At 45.0% G+C, this 8,250-nt stretch overlaps 1 pseudogene; it reads right to left on the reverse strand.

Moving 5' to 3' along the window:
- Positions 1-6,270: 6,270 nt before the first annotated feature.
- On the reverse strand, positions 6,271-7,331 carry LOC102827627 (annotated as a pseudogene).
- Positions 7,332-8,250: the final 919 nt, after the last annotated feature.

Raw genomic sequence — 8,250 nt, forward strand, 5'->3', positions numbered from 1 at the left:
CCTCCCTGCACTACATTTACTTCCTCACTGACAGTATCTTATCTCAGAAACTCCGAACAGCCTGAAACAATCTCTCCATGGTTTGACTGTGAGGAACAGCAGTCTACACTTCTCTCTCTATGGTTTAGAACAATTAGAAAGTACTTCACATTTTGTGATGAGTGCACAAGATGACAGATGTCATCACCGAGACCCAGGGAGAGCTGTTAACCATTGTCAAACTGACAAATGTTTGCTCATATAGAACTTTATCAACCACACAAAAATTAATTTTGTAAAGTTACATGCAGATGATGGACCCGTTCAGTTGCTCATGAAGCCAGGAAGCAGACTCACACACCAGCCCTCTAGAAACACTGCTCTAAATTCACCGAAATCTGGAAGTAACACAACCATGACCACCTGAATCCAGGTCATTGGATTCCTGGGTTTTCAGAGTGACCTGTGGGAAAGGGCACCAATCACTGGCTTCCTCAGGGCCGAGGATACAAAAGGCAGTTACCGTTACCGTACACTTGCGGTGTGAAAACAAAGCAACTTTAAGAACACTCCTCTTCCAACTTTGTTGTTCTTCTTAAGAAGTGCTTTGCTAATATGGGTCACTTTCCTTTCCATGTAAACTTAATAAATCTTTTTCCCATCTCTTTAAAGAATGTATTTGGGAGAATAAACAAGATGGTGGATTGGGTAGAAGTGCAATGAGGAGCTCTGTCAGTAACAACACAGATTACTGGACCAAGCAAGCTCAGGGGATGGTGCCAGAACTCTGAACCACATATAAAGGAATATTTAGAAAGTTTGAAGGCTTACACTTAGGGGAATGGGTAGGAGAAGCAAGAAATACAGTGCTTTCTAATCCAAAGCGCTCATCTGCTCCCAGAGCTGCCATCTTGGGTGAGACTGAGCAGGGGAAGGATTAGAGCAACTGCGGACACCTGCTAGAACCGCCGAAATAAAAATTTGAGCCTTCTATTCTTATTTTTTTAAATCTGTTATTTGGTCTCTCGCTGTCTGAGCACCTCCATTCTGGTGACTACAGGGAGTGTCTGAGCGACCCCAGCCCCACCCCTGAAGGGTTCTAATACACATGCGCACAGATCTCCTTGCAATTTAAAGTAACAGTTTCCACTTAAAACCAAATGGCCACAGCCGGCCCTCAACTATTTATCGCTAGGAAAAAGACCTGAACAGGGATTGTGGAGCGGGACAAGCAGGCTAAAAAGGAAAAAGGCCGAAAATTAAAACCTGAGTTACGTCACAACGACCAACAGTGGTATCTTGAAATTTCTCAGGTGAATAGGGAAGCCCATCTCCTGATCACATCTACCTGGAGGGAATCAGAAAGCATAAAAAATACCAAGATACACACCCATCTAAGTATTAACACCACAGCTAACTACTGAATATGCCCCAAAACCAGAAGCAGATGACCATAGCTGCACATGTCCAGAAATGAGATAAACTGAGGCAAATGAACTGGAAGAAGACCTACACTCCATAATGGAAAATGGTCAGGTTTTGGAAATGCCTGAGAAGGAATTCAGAAAAATGATCATAAAATGTATCAAAACCCTATACAATGGAGTTGAGAAAAATAAGGAAGAAGCCAGGAAAGCACTAGAACAATCAAATAAGATAGATACAGCATTGGAAACAATTCAAATTCAAATCAGAAACAGATCCAAATGACTAATAATAGAATATCAGAAATGGACAATACACGGAAAGGACAAAGGAGATTCTCCTTCTACACAGAGCCCCAGGCCCAGCGTGGGGATGGTAATGCTGCCTGGTGTCAGCCAGGAGACTCACATAAGGAAAGCGATTCCATGAGCTAGATTCTGAAGAGCCACCTCTGCACAGTGGAAGGGCCTAGTGACTGAGGAACAGGATCTCAGGGTGCCTGCTAGGGCTCAGTGCCTGGGTCTTATCTGCCTCCTTTATTCTTCACTGAGGAACAATAGCCCCTCACACATCAGTGATACCACAAAATTCTTACCCAGCCTCACCCCACTGAGGGCAAGGATGACCCAGTTGTCCATAAACCCAAATCCACTTCCAACAAGGGAATCCCCAGTCATAACCATATCCCTATAGAACTCACCATTTCTTTGCTTCCCCCTTATGGGAGTTTAGGACACTATCATCAAAGGTCACTTCAGGAAGAGGGTCCAGAATACAAGCTAAGCCCTGGGCAGTTTGGGAACAGATGCTTAATGTCTGGTCCGCACATACAGTCAGAACACCTGAAGTCCTTCCTGATGATTTACGCGTTTCCAAGGTGGTCACTCCAAAGCTCCGACTCAACTTGCTACCACACTGGAGAGCAGAAATGTAAGGATGGGGGAGACACAGGGTTAACAGAGTGTGTGGGGGGGGGAGGAGGGGAGTGACAGGTTTTTGGCTCCTTCACAGACTGTGATCCTAGTCACATCTCCAGGGGGAATTCCAGTTCCAAAACAAAAGGGGGACGAGTGTGCAGTGGGTGATGGCCGGGAGCCCCAGAATGGTCCAGACTCTGGTTAGGTTCCCTTGGAGACCTGACTCTGCAATTCTCACAAACTCCCAGGGGTCACGGGCTGCTAAGCATTGTGCTGGGTGGGGATGCACCAGATGAGACCAGAGAAGGTACTGGGTGACCAGCTGCACCCCAGCCACCGGCTGTGCAGAAATCGGCTGTGGTCTCAGGCCACTCTCACTGAAAAGGGACACTGAGAAACCTGGGGTGCCGAGATGGTTTTATTTCAGCCCGGACGAAGCACAACAGAGGAGGAGGCCGAAGTGACCATGCTGGCTCCATAGTTATAAATGAGACCTCTCTTTCCAAATGCCCTAACTGCCCTTCATTCCACAGGGAGTCCCCGTTTTCTTAAAATAATCTGCTGCTCTTGAATGGGTTGTTGAACACCACTCCAAGGATTGCAGCAGGAATGAAATCAAAGTAAAACTCTAGGGGTAGTCCCTGAAATCTACCAAGTGCAGAAACTACCAGTGCCTGTTGGAGACAAAATGCCCCGAAGAGTCAGCGTGACCTTGGGTCAATGAGGCCACAAACCTCTTGGGATTCCATAGCCACCCACCCACCCCCAAACCTCTAGTCCGATGTCACAATTTAATTTCTTCCCCCTTTTCCTCAGTCAGAGAGGCACACCTGGGAGATTTTGCTCCCCAATCTGAGTCTCAATACGCCACAAATTCTCCGTTCTTGTTGCATAAGCAACAGAAGTTTTACATTTTCACACCAAGCACCGGTCACTCGTTCCGATTAGAAATCTCGCGAAATCTAGAAGGGAGAAGCAACACCTCCCATCTGAGTATGCGCAAAACAGTGGCAGCTGAGCCCTCCGGGCACCAGTGTGGGAGAAGAAAACGCAGAGAGTCAAACAAGCCACAAGCGCAACTACTTATCTGGGCCGACCTAAAACGCACACCCCAGCTTCCGATTTCTGGACGTTAGGTGCAGCAGAGAAGGTGTTCCCAAAGGAAACACCGACCGTGCCAACTTATGAGCAGGAGATTCAATGGTTTTTCGTTCCTTGGATCTGGGGTCTAGCCAAGAGTTCCTTTATTTCCACTCTACAAGAGTCTAGGACTTCTTCAATAATTTGTTTGTAATGAAAAGTGTAGAATGGTCGCCCTAGGTGATTTTCACCCCGAATCCATTTAACGTCCGCCATGATATCCCTAGTTCAATGCCCTTTTCTAAATCTGGCTTTAATTTCTGGCATCTCACTACCTTATAGATCTACACTGTTACAGCACAACTAACAGCCCCCCATTTAAACTAGATATCCCGTAAGTCCTTTCAGCCCATTTCACCCTGCTCCTCACCCTATGCAAAAATAATAAACTTCTTACAAAAAAACCCACAAAGGTCAGAATGACCCTAGGACACCTAAACAATCAGGATAAAATGTAGCCTATCCATACAAACAAAGTTTATTGGTGGGTTTACTCCCACTTACAGGATAAGGGTCTGATGGAATATACCACCCCAGCTAACAAGACAAGACTGTTTAACTGTGAGATTGCATATGTGTAATGAGGTGTGAGGAATCCCTAAAGGCTTTCCTACATTCCTTACATATTGTCAGGAGGGACCAGTCACTGGAGAAGGATGTCATGTTTGGTAAGGTGGAGGGTCAGAGAAAAAGAGGAAGACCCCCAACAAGATGGATTGGCCAGGTGACAGCATCGATGGACTCAAGTTTGGAAACAGTAGTGAGGTTGGCTACTGGATGGGGTAGTGTTTTGTGGTGCTGTGCATAAAGTCGCTATGGGTCGGTACCACCTTGATGGCACTTAACAACAATAAAAGGCTTTAACAAGCATGATTTCCTTCTCCAGGGACTGGTCCCACCTGACAATATGCTGGAAGTACAAGACAGGAAGATCCTCATCCTTGCTTTTAAGTAGCATTTCAGATGCTCTTCTTCCAGCACAGATCTTTCGGGGGTCCATATATTTTGGACATATTGTCCGGTGGAAACAGTCGCTGGAGAAGGATGTCATGCTGGGTAAGGTGGAGGGTCAGAGAAAAAGAGGAAGACCACCAACGAGATGGATCAGCCAGGTGGCATCATTGATGGCGTCAAGTGTGGCAGCAGTAGTGAGGTTGGCCCAGGATCGGACATTGTTTCGTTCTGCTGTGCATGGGGTCGCTATGAGTCGGTTCCGACTCGATGGCACCTGACAATAACAACAACAACATATTTTGAATATAAGATGTAATATAAGACACATGAAAGGAGTCTTTTTAATTTTTTTTTTTTTTTAGGCTTTCAATATTCATTTTCATCACACATACATGCCTGTTTTACATTCGTAGGCAGAAGAGTCCAAAATCCATAAGGCAGTCAAACACATAAACCATTTTTTCTGTGCCTTACCTTTTCATCCTATGTCTCAATTCATTTATCTACACACAGAACACTGTTGTTCCAAGGTTATGTATATGTACCCTTTAGCCCATGCATAACACCAGGTATCTTGACCAATCTTCATTCATTATTCATCCTATTCATCAACCACCCTCCCTCTTCTTGTATACAATCCTCCCCCTTCTGTATATTTCCTTTGATCACGCTGACATGTGTCTACCTGAAAGAGGTGCTTTTGCAGCAGATTTGCCTCTGGCAATACATCATTTGATTTCTTGACCACTGCCGCTTCAGTGATGGCCTCTTGGTCTCTACAGACTTCACTTAAGCACAATTCTAATTTGTTGCAATGTAATGTATAGTTTATGAGGTTCAACACAGCCGAATGCCTTTATATGGTCAATAAAGAAAAAGTAAACATCTTTATTTTACTCTTTCCTTTCAGCCAAGATCCTTCTAATGTTAGCAAGGACATCTCTAATTCCACATCTTCTTCTTAAAAGTCTGGAGGCTCCCGACAGTACAACGAGTTTGATTTCTTACCGATGCTATTGCTGTAACTCTAGCTTTGCCAGCTTATATTTAAGCCATGAAGTCTACAGTGTGTATAGTTTGTCACTTTTGAGCTTTGTAGAATTCCATTCATTGCTCTATCAGTATTATTCAGTGACTTGTTTCACTGTGATGCTTAGAGTTTCCTATGGGTGTGTGCACCTCACTAGTGACTTGTGATGTCGTCTTTACTGAATATGTGTGTGCTCCCATTGTAAGCATGGGCCGCCGTTGTAGAGCTGCCAAGATCAGGGTGGTTCCAATGTGCCTTTTCCTTGTCCATTACTCTTCCTTTTCTCATTCGCATTCAAGGCTGCCTGTGTTGTTACATTATGACTCTGCAGTGAGGGAAATGACTCATTTCTAGACCATAGGCACATTATTTTTAGTATACAGCAATGCTCATGAGTATGCTGATTATTACCTTTCTGATTCTTCTCTACGTGTTGCCTTTGTCCATTTACTAAGGGATGCTGTTGCAGCCAAGTGTAATAGATTTATTCTTCTTCTCTAGTTTGGATGGCGTTTGTCACTGTATTTGGTACACACACAAGTAAGGTTCATTATACGTTCTTGAAAAGTTCACCCTCTTATCATGGAACACTGTTTATCCTGATGATGATTTTCTTGCCTTTTTTGGCCGGACAAGTCATTTTACTGATGGTACACCACAGGACTGGGCTCTCTAAGCCCCTCCCCTTCTCCAGGGGGTCTGGATGGAAACTGAGGATGGGAGCTTCTCCATGTGGAGGGATACGGGGATACAGTTGGGGTAAAGACTCCCAACAGCTGAGGGCCTCTGTCTTCCTCTAGATCTGGGGCTCGTGTTACAGGAGACTCATTCCTTGGAAGCCATGTAGACCACAATTTCCACCACGCTGTTGCTGTCGCCAAATTCATTGTCATACCAGGAAATGAGCATGTCAACGTGGTCGTTGAAGGCAATGCCAGTTCCAGCATCAAAGGTGAAAGAGTGGGAGTCTGTATTAAAGTCATAGGAGATGACCTGGTCTTCAGTGTATCCCAGGATGGCTTTTAGGGGCCCATCTGATGCCTGTTTCACCACCTTCTTGATGTCCTCATATTTGGCAGCTTTCTCCAGGTGGCAGGTCAGGTCCATGAGAGACATTGAGAATGGGGGACCCAGATGGTCATGCCAGTGAGTTTCCCTTCAGTTCAGGGATGACCTTGCCCACAGCCTTGGCAGCACCGGTAGATGCAGGGATGATGCTCTGGGCAGCCCCACGACCAACACACCAGTTTCCCAGAGGGGCCATCCACAGTCTTCTGGGTGGCAGGGATGGCATGGACTGTGATCTTGAGTCCCTCCATAATGGCAAACTTGTCATAGATGACCTTAGGTAGCTGGGCCAAAATGTTGGTGGTGTGGGAGGCATTGCTGACTATTTGAGGGAGTTGTCATACATCTCGTGGTTCACGTCCATCACAAACATTGGGATCTCAGCAAAAAGGGTAGAGATGATTTCCCTTTTGGTCCCACCTTTCAAGTGAGCTCCCACCTTCTCCATAGTTGTGAAGATACCGGTGGACTCTACAACATACTGAGCACCAGCATCACCCCACTTGATGTTGGCGGGATCTTGCTCCTGGAAGATAAGAGATGGGCTTCCCATTGATGACAGGCTTCCCATTCTCGCACTTGACAGTGGCATTGAGCTTGCCATGGGTGGAATCATCCTGGAACATATAGATCATATCGCTGATGTCAATGAAGGGGTCTTTGATGGCGACAACCTCCACTCTGGCAGAGCTAAGATCAGCCTGGTGACTGAGCGCCCGAATCAGCTGACCCTGACCTTCACCATCCTGTCTCAGGGATGCTGCTGGTACTGCAAGAGAAGCTCCAGCTGCCTGTTGAACGAGGAGAAGCAGCCTCATGATGCTTCTTGGCTGTGGAACTTGCATTCCCACAATAAGCAGTGGAATGACTCCGTTCTTCTTTTCAGCCTCTGTTCATTTTCATCAGGGCCTTTGTACTTGTTTTTCTTTCAAGTTATTTTAACAGAAGATGCATGCTTTCTCTATTGGTGTATTTACACAATAAACGCTGAATGAGCAACTCAGTACTCTGTAAGGTGAGCATTGGACTGCTGTCTGTGACGTCGCCACTTCAAACCCACCCACCACTGTGAGAAGCCCTAGACAGGCTCAAGTGAGTCAGACCAACTCCACAGCATGGAGCAGTATGTAATCAAATCAAATGGACTAAATGAAGGTAGAAAAACATACTGGTATGAAGTGAAATCGTTGTGAGATGCAGGTTTTTTCAGATGTTCCTGTAGGTTTTAAGAGTTGAATGGGATATTTCCTTAGTCTTCTCTCCCTGTTATCCAGCCCGTGGAAAAGACAAGGCAGAATATCAACAAAATTGTATCTAAAGAGAGATGTGGTTGTCAGGAATTCAGGCTTCAAAGATAAATTCATTTGCCTTCTGACCCCACCTCAGCAACATTGCATATGTTATTCATGATGTCTTACTACTCAACCATGATTTGTTTGAAATGAGATGTTTAGAAGACTCATGAGATATGAACGTGTCTGTTGTAAATATTTTTTCAGGAATCAACATACTGATTGAATACATGGAATGTTTTATAATTACCATATTGTATAATGTCCTGGTGTGGTATTGTAGGATATGGAAGGAAGTCCAAGGTCAACTTAAAGTATTGGTGAAAAAGAAAGCTCCAGGAAATTGAGGGAATACAACTTGAAACCTTTCCACAAACTGATGGAGTACTGGAGGCATTCAACTATGCCAAAATTTTGGAAGACAAATACCTGGCCAAAAAATGGA

The sequence above is a fragment of the Chrysochloris asiatica genome, unplaced genomic scaffold, assembly GCF_000296735.1.
Source record: "Chrysochloris asiatica unplaced genomic scaffold, ChrAsi1.0 scaffold00446, whole genome shotgun sequence".
Classification (NCBI taxonomy): Eukaryota; Metazoa; Chordata; class Mammalia; order Afrosoricida; family Chrysochloridae; genus Chrysochloris; species Chrysochloris asiatica.